The 13,275-nt window shown below is 36.1% G+C and overlaps 1 protein-coding gene across 1 annotated transcript in view; it reads left to right on the forward strand.

Moving 5' to 3' along the window:
• The first annotated feature begins 833 nt into the window (after window positions 1–833).
• LOC113501939 (protein prickle-like) overlaps window positions 834–13,275 on the forward strand; it is a 123,197-nt gene continuing 110,755 nt past the window's right edge. Inside the window, exon 1 of the mRNA XM_026883269.1 lies at window positions 834–1,653. The gene's annotated coding sequence lies outside the window, so the exon portion shown is untranslated. The remainder of the gene's footprint in view (window positions 1,654–13,275) is intronic.

Raw genomic sequence — 13,275 nt, forward strand, 5'->3', positions numbered from 1 at the left:
GTGATGACGTCATCTCAACATCGAGATCCTGAAGTGCTACTTCTGCCACAGATTCCCAGAAACTACGTTAACTTTCTAAAACCCTCCACACCTAGCTCTAGACCTCTCACACATCAGACCAGAACCTCGTTTATTGCTGATACTTTCATGTTCATAAAGTTGGTTACACAACAGCATTACCATAGCATGCACATTCAGAGCCAAGTCAATGTCAGTAAATTGTGAGATAAACGGAGACTTGTCTAATAAATAATATCGGAGCTTTCCACAGTTTCACTTCATTACCGGCGCTTATTAATTAGGAGTCACTACTAGTAATCTCAATAGATTAGTGAGCTTATCCGATGGCACACATCTCGGACAGGTTTCGTGATCCGTCGAGAATGAACTTCGGAAATGCTTCTAGGGATGTTCGTAGCTTCTGTAGAGTCTGTATTACTGAGTGTGTTTTTGCAAGCTTATTTAATTTCGGATAGCAACTGAACTTATGAAACACGAGGACTAGGTACTAGGGGACTTGTACACTTTCGATTTCGAAACCCGATTTTTTTAGTGGATAAAAATCTTAGGAAGGCCTATCTAGTATAATATTATCTGAAGTATTTTTTTATTTATATTTTTATAACCATTAGCGCAAGAGCGAAAGAAAAATCGAACAAGACTACTGTTTTAATCAATCATAGATATAAGAGGCCACTAATATTGATTTATATTGTCTTCATTCAACCTAAACTAACTAGTTCAGCTTTAGTTTAATTCAAGTGTCTCTATTACCTTACATTAAAAGTTACTTCTTACAGCCAATTTCATCAACTGGACTTTTGTCTGGTCTATAAACTAGAGTATTGTGAACAGAGAAACATGTTTCTGTTAATTACTTATTCGTGATTATCATGTAATTGGCACTGTAATTACCTTCCTCGTGTTCTCCTGTAACTTACACGCTGACAGTTGTTTGGATGCACTTCATGGCGCTCATTAGAAGCTTTCAAATAGACCCAAATTAATCGCCCATGAATACAAACCTGATTCATTATGTTCATCGTGATTGTATTAAATGGTGATGGTTGTAGGTACGACTACGATATGAAGAATATACATACAAATATTTGTAACTGTACTTGTACAAGAACTCTTAATCGCTAAATATTATCAAGGAATTAATTGTATTTTCAAATTGTTGTTAAGAAATCTTGTTACGTTTTAATTTTGGTTGGGCGCAAATTAGTTTGACAAATCCAAGCATTTAAACCACCCATATCCAGTGTGATGGTAATAGTACTCCCAATCAGGATGCCTATAAAATATCCAAGAATGTTAATAGCCCCGTAATAACAACATGATTTATTTGACTACAACCCGTTTCTATTAATGAAATAAATAAAACCGATATTTGTTGACCAAGGGATGGTTTTGTGTATCGTCGTCTCGTCCCAACATAGACAAACCTGCATCTGCTGTCTCTTTCTTGAAGGCATCGCGCAACGGTTGGCCGGCTCTATGTCACTCAGTTGCGCACACGCAGCCGCGGGAAGTGTTCGCGTTTGAAAATCGAATGTTTTTCGCGCGAACTATTATAATTGGCCAGTGGCTTTTCGTTTTGCATTAAGTGTTTGGAACTTTTTTGGATGACGTGAAGTGTATTTAATAAAGGTGTGTAAGATCGTTTGCAAGTGGAATGCGTCCCTTGTATTGTGTTGTGTAGAAAGTGAATCTCGAGAGGATTACAGTGTTATTGTTGGATTCACGTGAGAACGCTCTATTGGTTAATTATTAGCGTGCGGAAGGGAATGAGAATGTTATGACGTAAACTGTTACTAGTACACATGTCGGAGTGACGTGTGGCTCAGTGCGTAGGACTGCGGGGTGTCAGGTGCGGGGCCATCACCTGTCTGTTCCGTTTCTAATGAAGGGGAAACATGTTCATTAAATCCAACGTTTTTAGAAATATATTTCACCCCTTCTACATTGGTCATTAAACCTAACTTAAGCTACTTAATTGAGCCTAACTTTATGTTAGAGACACCACAAATTAAATGTAATTGGATTAAAATATAATCCAACATCACAAATACTTGCTAGGTGTAAGAAACAGCGTGTTGTTGTGCGCAAGCGCCGCGGACACAAAAAACCTAGTCAGTCAAGGTCCGATTATAATTACGCACAATACAAGCTCAGTCACCTACTGACAACCACGTTCGGGTTCCCTAATTGTCACCATTTACGACACTACTACGATGAGGTGGCACCCACACTACTTACGGGAAAATGTGAACTCACTCACCTATGGTTTCAATAATAAGAGCAACTTTAGTTACGAAAAACAATTGAATATTAGCCTTTCATATTTCATTCCACGTTCGATTCTTTTTAAACTACTGGAGCCAAAGTGCGACCAGTTTAAAGTCGCCGCTAAGTTTTATCACTCTATCACTGAAATTGTAGAGTAGCAACGAATTTGGTTGTAACCAAAATGACCAACGACACTAGAAACGTTCTTCAATCTCCATACATTTCTACGAATTACGATGAATGTTAAGTTTTATATTCTTTAGCAATAACAGAAAAACATAAAAAAATGAACCATCTAACTATTACGGTTCATATGATACAGCCTAGTGACAGACAGCGTCAGTAAGACGGTTTCCGTTTTCACCCTTTAGGTACGGGACCCTAATAGTGAAGCTAATAAATACGCTAGTATTCCAAGTAGTGTGTGTAGTGAGTTCTGGTAAGTGTCGCGCGAGTAGCTCCCTGTCACTCACTGGACAATAGATAACTTCTCGGAACTCGTAAACAGGCAGACTGGCAGGGAATCAAATTATACGAACACTATTAAATTAAATAAGACAGTGAGCTGTTGAACACTAAACAGATGATATAAGCTTGACCTACAACAATGAAATTTTCGTATCTATTCAGTTTAGACAACTTTCTTTAAAATTACAGTGATTTCTCTCACACCTCCAAAACTCAGTGTGCGTATTAACTATTCTGATGCATGCACGCAGACGTGTAGACCAACAATTTATTCCATAGTCTCCAAAAAACATCGATGCTTTCACAGTTTAAGAAAACCAACAAAATCTGATCACCCCTTCACATAAGTTCGATATCCATACTCTTCTTCACTCACAACTAAAAGGAATTTCGTATACAAACAATCGTCCCTGAATCCTTTAGACCCTATTCTTCAAAAGATTCCTAACATACACACTCATCGAGATGTCGACTATTACATGCCGGCGTCGTCGCCTCCCGTATTAAAGCCTAGCCTCACTCATATACTTACCAAAGCTAGTAAAGTTTTATCAGTACATTATGATACACGCATCTTCTATTAACTTCCATTAACCGGTCAGTTTCGCAACCAGTCTGTAAGAGCAGCCCTCACGATGTCGCTCCGTCTTACGCAAACACTCTTTTATTTTGTACGCGAGGTCCCAGCTACTTATTTTGAAGTTTTCACTGTTATTTATGACCGAAATAATAGCGCCATTAATTTGCATGTCGCTCTCACAGACGAACAATAACAGCCATTTGCACGTAATTGTGAAGTGTTTCGAGGTGATTGTAGGTGACTATATTTCGTGAGATTCAGACATTATCTTGTATCGCTATCCGCTTCATTTCATATTAAGTTATTTTGCTTTATGACTGCATAAGTCTCATCTAACGTAATAAATAACGAAGATATTCATTGTTCAGACATGTAATAAAACAACCATTACCAGCACTTGTCATTAATTTTAACAGTTACTCGTGATTTTATCAGAATATTTCTGTCTATTTAGGAACCTCACGTAGAGAAACATCCCTTTATGTTTGAACCTGAAAGGTCTGGTCGTTGAGAAGTAAAACATCGCTTTAAAACGACATAAACCCAGGCAATAAACTCCATAAAACCGCATTTATACGCAGTTTCATTTTCGAACACATACATAAAAATCCAGTGTTTTAATAGACGCTTTAAAAGGCAAAGAAAAAGGTAAGACGACGTTATCTAAAGGTAAGCGGAATAATATCGAGAGATAACATCGGATCTGTCTAGTTATAATAAAAACGTATTTTAAATTCCTGCGGACTAGTCGTGGCGACATCTTGCAATGTTCCCTCGTATGTGTTAGTTCAATTCCTATCATAACTGCTAATAACTGCACGTGAATATTAGTATTGTCTTGCAGAAACTAACTCATGAATAACTAAGCTTACAGCAGAGTAAAAAGACTGAAGTTTTGGCAGTTAATAGTGTCCCCCAAAAATAATTTCCTTAGATAGAAATCAATTGACGGCTACTGTCAAAATGACAATCAGCTGTCATTACCGATCGATTGTTTTGATCCCAATGACAGGTTCAGAGGAATAAATCGGAACACAGAGTCTGTAACATATTTAGATTTACGATTGGAGAAATAAACAAAAGCAACATTGTCCTTTCGCTTTCGAAGTCAAGTAAATTATCATAGAACACATAATATTCACAAGTTATGCTAAATGCCTGTTGGGGTAAACATTCTAATGGCGCCGTTTTAATATGACGGATGAAATAGTGTTAGATAACAACGTCTAGCCTAGAGGACCAAGTAATATTACATGGCACGATAATATAAAACTTCAAAGGTAAATGCATATTGTGTAATTTTTACAGCCGATTTGTTCAGTACATTCGGGCGATTTTTGTGAATTAGCGCTCAAAAACATTAAGAGAATCCAACCTCTCCAGAGAAATGTATTTTTTTTAAAATTTTAATGTCAATAACGTTTAAAATGTATGGCAATAACATTTTCTATCGATAAGTCAAGTGACTTTGCCCTGTCATCTCTATACAATCGCATTTTCTGCATTGAGAACTATAGTCGCATTGTCACGGCTAAGAGATTCCTTGTCGTACACCAATAAATCCTTGGTTTTACAGTTTAGTTTAAAATACAATATCCATGGTAACACGTCATACCCGTCAGTTGTAATAACTCACCGGCGACGGACATGCCGAAGTAGAGATGTCGTGTTTATGGTACCCCACCATCCATAAAGCAAGTTTTATTGACCATAAATACGAAAACTCTATGGTGTGTACTGACATACTCTTATTGCTCCAAATATGAATGGTTTAACATATTATTATATTTGTAGGTTTAAATAGTTATTTGCGTAAACAGATATGTCGTTATGATCATAAAGATATCGTTTGATGTCTGGTAGATGTTTCTAGCAATAGTTACTACTATTGCCATTTATTAAGCATTAATATTTAAGAAATTTCAAAAACTAAAAATTTGTTCTGATATAAAACTACTGTCTTGCAAAAAAAAATAGTACTTTTTTTTAATAATGATATCACTTAACCAGGACTCGAAAATTGTCTAAAATTATTTACATGCATAAAAACATTAGTTCGTAAACAATTTCTAAATTGTTAAAACACACACCATAAGTATTTAAGTCATAAAATAACCTTAATTTACAAACAAAAGCGACAGCATCTGATGACACAAAACAAAAAAACGAGGATCATCAAAACATTATGACAATGGCCACTAACAAAGCAGCAAGTAGGTCATGGAACATAAAGACAATATATTTGAATGAAACAGATTTGACCATTTTGTAAAATGCGGGAGAAAATCAGGCATTGTTCTGAGAGTGTATTGTGCGGCTGTTGGGAACATTCGTCATCTGTGATTTTATTGTTATTGGCCAGTGCAAGCTGTGGTTTATTTGGTTTCACAATTTACATTTCACTACCAGATTTGCAGTAAACAGTAGAAGATCGCATTTGTTGTCGAGTAAGTAACAAGCGCTATTTCACTTTATTACAATAGTTGCGTGTATCTAAAACCAGAATGAACAAAAATGTTCGTCTTGTTTCTTATTAGTCGAAAAGTTGATCAAATTGTTTGGTGTAGGTACTATAATATGACTCATTAAATTCCAAAGAAAAATTTATGATTAGTTTTACGAAATATAAACAGTAAAAGGCGTTTTACTAAACTTAAACTAGTAAATTAAGGATTAAAGTGGCCATAGGTATAATTTAAACCAATTTTTAGGACTATCAAAACGTTTATGAAAAGACTGCACGATTGTAAAGTATTTTTCTTCAAAAGAAACTCCTATTTCAATACCAAAGGTAAACGTTCTTCAAATTACTTTGACATCCAAACCGTATTCCGTAATTGAGTTTAAAACCGTTTTAATGTAAAACGCAATCCTACAACAAATCGATTTGAATGTTCATCAAAATATCCAGTCGATAAATTATTGCAATACACTAGAAATAGCACTAGATGTGGAATCGGATATGAAGCATTAGCATTCAGGTTTTTTGCATATATTTCGGTAGTCTGACCCGGAGGTCAGAGAATGCAAGGGTATAGAAACGTGTGAAGATGATATCGACGTTTTTGTTTATGTTGTAGAAGACACTATAATTACAGACCAGTATTTGGAATAGGAGGAACAGGTATTACAAACCATTCGGAAATGGACACAGGTCTTGACGTTCGTGAATGTTATCAGTAGCACTACTTATAGCGCTAAAGTCAAACGTGTTATACTTAACTGAAAAATTTCTGACAACTGAAAAGTTCTATTATAGTAACATCTTTATTTTGTAAGACTGCGTACTCCAAGGGTAAATACAGAACCCTGTTACTGAGGCTCCGCTGACTGTTCGTCCATACGTCACCAGGCTTTGTCTCATATGCTCATAAGTTTATACCTGAAGCGTAGCTAACTCTTGAATTACTTAATAGCAAAACCTTGAATTGACAGCGAAAAGGACATAAATTCTTTATCTTTCCCAAAATGTCTAAACAGGAAAATATAAATTTGCCTAAATATTTTGGTCATCCGAAACCGGTCCAAAATTTTAAATGATTACAAATAGCCATGAATTACAAAATAGTATCACGTATTGCTTTATAGCGGAGAACTTACTATAAATCATATTGCTACGAATTAAAATATGTTTTATGTACAAATAAAAGTTGTTTGTCGGTCTGTCGGAGGCTGGGAACCGTTATTGTGATATTACTTTTAACTACTGGTTCTGATCGTGAAAAAGAATGATTGAACGTCATGTAGAGTTTTTGGTGGAATAGTTTGCTACTAACGATACCATCATTCATTTTTATAGAATACTCGTTTCGTATAAATTGATTTTATAAAATAGTCTTCTTCAAGGAAACTGGAATTCCATAACGTTATACTTTTCTTTCTGTCCACTAATACTCATTCATGAGATTCCAATAGAAATCTCGACATTTCTTAAAACACTGGAAAATAAATCATTTGTCAGTACAAAAACGAAGACAATCGTTATTCTATTCAGTGTTTTTTACTAATAGTCCATAAGCAATAAGCTAGCCTTATACAGGCTGTTCGATAAATCAGGGCCAATAAAATGGTGTAAAAACAGCCGGCGAGCGCTGTATATGGGAATATATGGGGACATGGGAGGCGGGCCGCGGACCTGGGCATGACTCTATCGCGGGCAGGAATACGACGGGCTAGGGAATCTTATTTTGTGGACGGTACTGTCAACCTCAGACACGGAACAGGAAGAGTTTTTCGAGGTATCGTTATGGTGGAGTCAGTTTTTTATGTGTTTTATCCTATTGCAGTTTAAAATGAAAGTACTTATACTTTACTCGTATACTACAGAGTACTTATTGCACTGAAAATGCTATTATTTTTCAAACCCCTTTCGAAAACGTTAACAGCAATCTTTCTTAGCTAACCACCAAATAATTACAATAACGAACCAATATACATTGGAGGCACGCTGATTACTTGCATATATCGTGTTGTTCGTGATCAAACAAAACGAGCCGAGCTAGCAGGCGCAGGCGCAGCTAGCGAGCCAATCGCAACAGTAATTAGCTCCTTAAATCTATCCCGCTAACGAGAAACTCCGCGCCTTGCACCGAGGGAACATTACGAAGGAACGACTAATGTCTTAGTTTGGATGCCGATGTGGTAGGTTCATAGAAGAAATTCAACTAAAACGACAATAATTTATTTTTTATAAATTGTATTTCAGTTCTTTAATCGTCTTGACGACTCCCAAAGGTAAAATCATCAAAAACTCCAAAATAAGACTTAAATTGATGAAGGTAATATAAGCTTAAGTCTTCAACATAATGACCATGATTGTTTGCTAAGCTAACAAGCAAATGCCATAACTTCATATCCACGACACAACTCGCGAATATCTAGCATTCCATCCAATCGCATCATCATTACTTACCGTAATTCTTTGATTTCTCTGAAAAGCACATTACGTTATAACATTCCTTTGGAGACATACGGGAACTGAACTTGCTAACAAACTTTGTCGACATCTACCGGGTATATATGAACGAAAATATTCATTGCCATAGCCCACAGCTACATGCCAGTTACAGCTGTTTATTCCATTCTTCTTTCTTTATTTTCATTATCTTCCTGAAACACTATGTTGAAACGTGTACCTACAAATATTTTGACTATCATCTGTATTACTTCAACAAAATCGATCTTCACTTGTTTTACCCTAGCCTTTTCCTAAAACGTCTTTGGGCCGGCTTTCACTCTGACCTCCACCCATTCCATCAGCTACCAGAGTATCCTATATTAAGGATTTTTTCGTTAGAGCAGTAATCTCCATCCTAGGCACATAGAATCAACAAGTGGCATGCGGCGTCTCTGCTTCGTATGAGGCACGAGGTCCGCCATTTTTTGCAGCAATTACTATTAGTTTCTACGACGGCATGCGGTTGATTAACTGAAAGTATAATCTTGCTTTATATTACGTTTGGAGATATGTTCTGTGATTACTCTCAGGTGTTATGTCAAGTACAGTTGTGACTAATTGCGCTATTGTTGGTATGTAAGACTTGATGGAGATAAAGTTTCAAGTGGTTTAAGAATAACTGGACTTGGAGTTATGAGGTGACCATATTATGTTGATGTGACCGTAATTTGGATTTGATTATACTGCTCTCTACTGACAAATACCGCAGTAGCCATTTAGATTATGTTATAAATTGGTAAGGCTCACACATTAACTACTTTTAGATTTTTTAATTTAAGTTTTCGTCTTCGGTTACTTTTAATATTATAGTTTTCAGACCCTTAGATCCTTAGTTTTTGTTACATTATATTTGGATTAAAAGTACAATTAGTTGTCATTCATGTAAGTTCCCTAAACTGTTGCTCTTTTTCACTTGTAAACTTGTAAGTTCATCTCTCTGCGTGTTGTCGCTGACGGCAGTCGCCATTATTACCAATACTTTTACCATTACCATTAGCTGCATACAAAGTGCATCTGTCAAGTGTGCCTCGCTCCCCAACACAATAATACAGCCTGCGTTTGGTGTCCACTGTAATTTAAACAGGACCTAACCCCAGGCTGTCATTACCTGGCTACTTCTAGCACCCTTAACACCAAGCCATAAGATTGAAAATCGCCTTGCTTATGACAGAGAAAGGCTTGGGTGTTGTGTAAAAGTCACGCTCTTATCTCCAATGTCTTAAAGTTGTTAATTGCCTGTCAAATTGGAAGATTGACTGGTTCCTGACGCTCGGGCCCGCGGCCACCAAAGACTACTGCTTATTGTGGAGCCTTGTTTTTTTCTGTAATTGATTTTTAATGGCTTTTAGAGTTGTTAGGATGATTCTTGAGATTTGGATCGGCATTATATGACTGATCGGCGTTATTTGATAGGAATTTCGGACGGTTCTTTTATGATTGAACCTGGGTAGCATAATAACAAATATTTTGTGGAGTGAGCAAATTAGGTTAGTCTTTCCTTGAGATGGAATTTATTTATGAAAGCCAAAAGGTTGATTGTTAATCAACTTTGTACCTGGCTTTATCCAATACCTATTTATTTTTTTAGAAATGATTTCACTATTGTGTGCATATTTAAATCGATTTCTACCTACGATACTTACATAAATAGTCCGTGGTAGATAAAGCTACATATCGAGTCCTGATAGTAATTGTATCAAAATGACAGCGTCCAGCTGAGCTACAAGAAGTTATGACACAAGTGGGTTACTGCGAAGGTTGAGTCACAGTTTCGCATCAATTTATAGTTCTAAGAGGAATTTAAGGCTTAATTTTAGACTGTGACTTGAATAGAACAGGTAAAGGATGAAATAACTGCTGAGGGAAATATTGTCTGCTGTTGAACCAGTTTTAGGACTTTTTTTAGTCAACATAGGCGGTTGAAAAATGATACGTATTATCATCGAGTTCAAAGTTAATTGCTACTACACAAACTAACATTTGATCGTCAAAAAACTTTTATATAACCCCATTAGAAGTAATTTAAATATGTAAGTTAACAACATTTATAGGTCCATAAACAATCATTTCAACGGAACACAAAAAATAGTCGAAACAAACTTGTCGGTCAGGTCCGAAAGCTGTTTGGATACCCAAACACATTTGTAAGACTATATCAATAAATTGCAAGTGGCTCTATTTACTAGGTAATCTGTTACGCTTATTTAAATATCGGATGCTTTAGTTCAGGATTCAGTCACATCGTTATTCTACCTTTAACCGTATTAATTTCCTCGAAACCCGTTTGTCTTGTTTTTGCCTTTTTAAATTGACATGTCTTTTCGATTACTTCGCAAATTGCTTTCGTGCTACGTCACGAGAAAAACTTGATTCCATGTATTAACTGTTCACGATGAGGGTTTGTTTGTTGTCCTGCTGTTGGCAACCTTGTAGGAACTGGATTCGTTAGGTTGGTAATGTAACAAGGATTTTGTAATGACACTTTTGAAGGTATAACTATATATTTTTCTGTAAATGGGAAATTGAGGTAGGCCATCGAAGTTTAATGTCAGTTGTGCGAAATACCTGATAAATCAATAGAGAATCTATGATATCGGAAATAAACTTAAGTTTGATTTAAAAACATACAAACTACATTTTACACATATAGTAGACACCCATCGAAGTATACATTAGTCATTATTACACTATAGGTACTGAGACTACCATAAGAGCTTGTTACGAAATTTAATATATGTAGCTCCTACATTGGCACGACTAAAGGTCGTCATTGACAGGCAAAAACTCATAATGCACACGAAAATACTAACCACTTAGAGTTAAAAAAAGTCCAGTCAAACATTGTAAGTATTACGCGGTCAAACTAAGCTCAGTTATTTATTAAAAATAAACATAATTTAAGAGATTAAAATCATTTAGTTAAATCATCGCCATTGAGCGGAGTGGCCTGACTGATGGCTTACATCCATTTGTAGATAATAACACACTTAATTCAACGATTGCTGTTGTATTTTATTTTTAGTTAATCTCCAGCAGATATATCTTACTCGTAAATGATGTATAGACTGGACAATCTGAACATGAAAGTTACGTAATACTCATGGCTATACTTTTTTAGGTCGTCTTCCATCGACGTATTAAGCATTGTCTGAGTAATACATTTTATTTGGAAGGACAGTATTTTTATCACTCAATCGTTCTCTTGGGAACTGGCTTACGGCACTAAAAGTTGTGGGTCAGTTGCCGTAAAAAAAGTACTTCTACCAAATTAAGGGCTCCCAAAAATTCGCTTCGGTAGCGGTCAGAAACAAAAATCTGATATTACCATAATCACCGACGCTCGACAACGAAAATTGGCGACGGGGTTATGGATTAACTCTTCATCTCTTGTCCTCGTATGGTTTTGTCTACGTGTGAGTGGGACGGAGGTATCTCGTGTTGTTTTAGTTGTGTGCGGCTCATTTGCATGCACACGCGACGCAAGCGCAGCTCTCCGTGTTCGGGTTAATAAGACGATATATAAATACGATAACGGTGTAACAACCTGTTGGATTCCTATTGACATTTTGTTAATTTGTTTGTTAATGACTCACAATTATACGGCTGAATGCTCAGGTTTACAATGACGTCGGTATTCATTACAATACTTGATTATGATATCATTTTCTCGTCTCAAATACTTCAGTGATTATCTAGCTAACTAAAAGTAATTAAATAGATGTATTGTTTTTGCTGATAATGCGATAGTGAATGCCGATGTCGAAGGCATCTTTATCCAGTTTCGGTCCATGTGCGCCTGTGCACGCGAGCGTAACCCATTCATTTGATTACATATTGTTAAAGCATTCATAAAAAAATAAAAAGGCATGTTATCAGAGTAACTCTTACAAAACGTTACGACTACGAATTTTATTTATATCGTTCATACTTTGCTAATTCGTACATGTTTTACTATTTGGCTATTGGCACTTACTTTGCACTTAACAAAAGGGCCATTGAATTGTGAAGTTCCCTTAAATAGGCCTAATGCAATTCAATCCTTTAATTCTGATCGTACAATAGTGCTCTCGTTTCGCAAACATTCAATAAAACGCTTTTACCATACTCGTATCTTTATCAAGAAGTTTAAAAAACAAGAACATCCTTTGTACAAGCAGCTTCTTCAGAACAACTTTCAGGATTAAGATCTATCATTTCAAACATTGAAAAAAAAAATGTCTATCTCCGTGTCTCGAAATATTTGATCATAATTCAAACAGCTTTAGCCCCGACTTTCACTATTCTAGCACATACAAAGATAGAGATGAGATTATTATCACCATTATAGATACAGTTACTTTTTCTAGTGATGATTAATAACTGACTTCCTTCGCGATGCTTCTGGTCTCCGAGGGTCCGTGACCAAGGAAGTAACTGTTCCACAAATATATTATAGTATTGTGAGCTCTCAGTTTAATGCGAATAACCAACAGTCGTACCCATGCCCGAGATACAATGAGCAACAAATCATCTAAGCATACAATAGAGCTGCGCCGCATCCACTCGATATTATCGATAATTACGAGATACCCTCCTCTCTATAATTAGAGATGCTATGCTAACATTTGCTATCGACGATGTAAATAATTATAGAGCAGATAAATCGGGAAAAAAGTTACAGGTTTTGTTTAGTTTTTAAATTTTATGGCACTTGAAATAGTTTATATCCCGTGATTATTAGGATAATTGCTTTATTGGTTACCTATCAAACGTAAATAATTACGAGTAAGAACATACAGGAATGGTGATGTAGGCTTTAATTGTAGTCAAATAATGTGTTATTGTTATAAACATTGGCACATTTGAGTAACACTGCATTTCTGTATGGAGACTATTACTCCGTTATTATCAAATGACTAGCTGTTGCCCGCGACTTCGTCCCCGTGAGTAGAAGATATAAGTTATGATTTATACCTTCCCTGTTTTTTTCACATTTTCC

The sequence above is a fragment of the Trichoplusia ni genome, chromosome 2 (genome assembly GCF_003590095.1).
Source record: "Trichoplusia ni isolate ovarian cell line Hi5 chromosome 2, tn1, whole genome shotgun sequence".
Classification (NCBI taxonomy): Eukaryota; Metazoa; Arthropoda; class Insecta; order Lepidoptera; family Noctuidae; genus Trichoplusia; species Trichoplusia ni.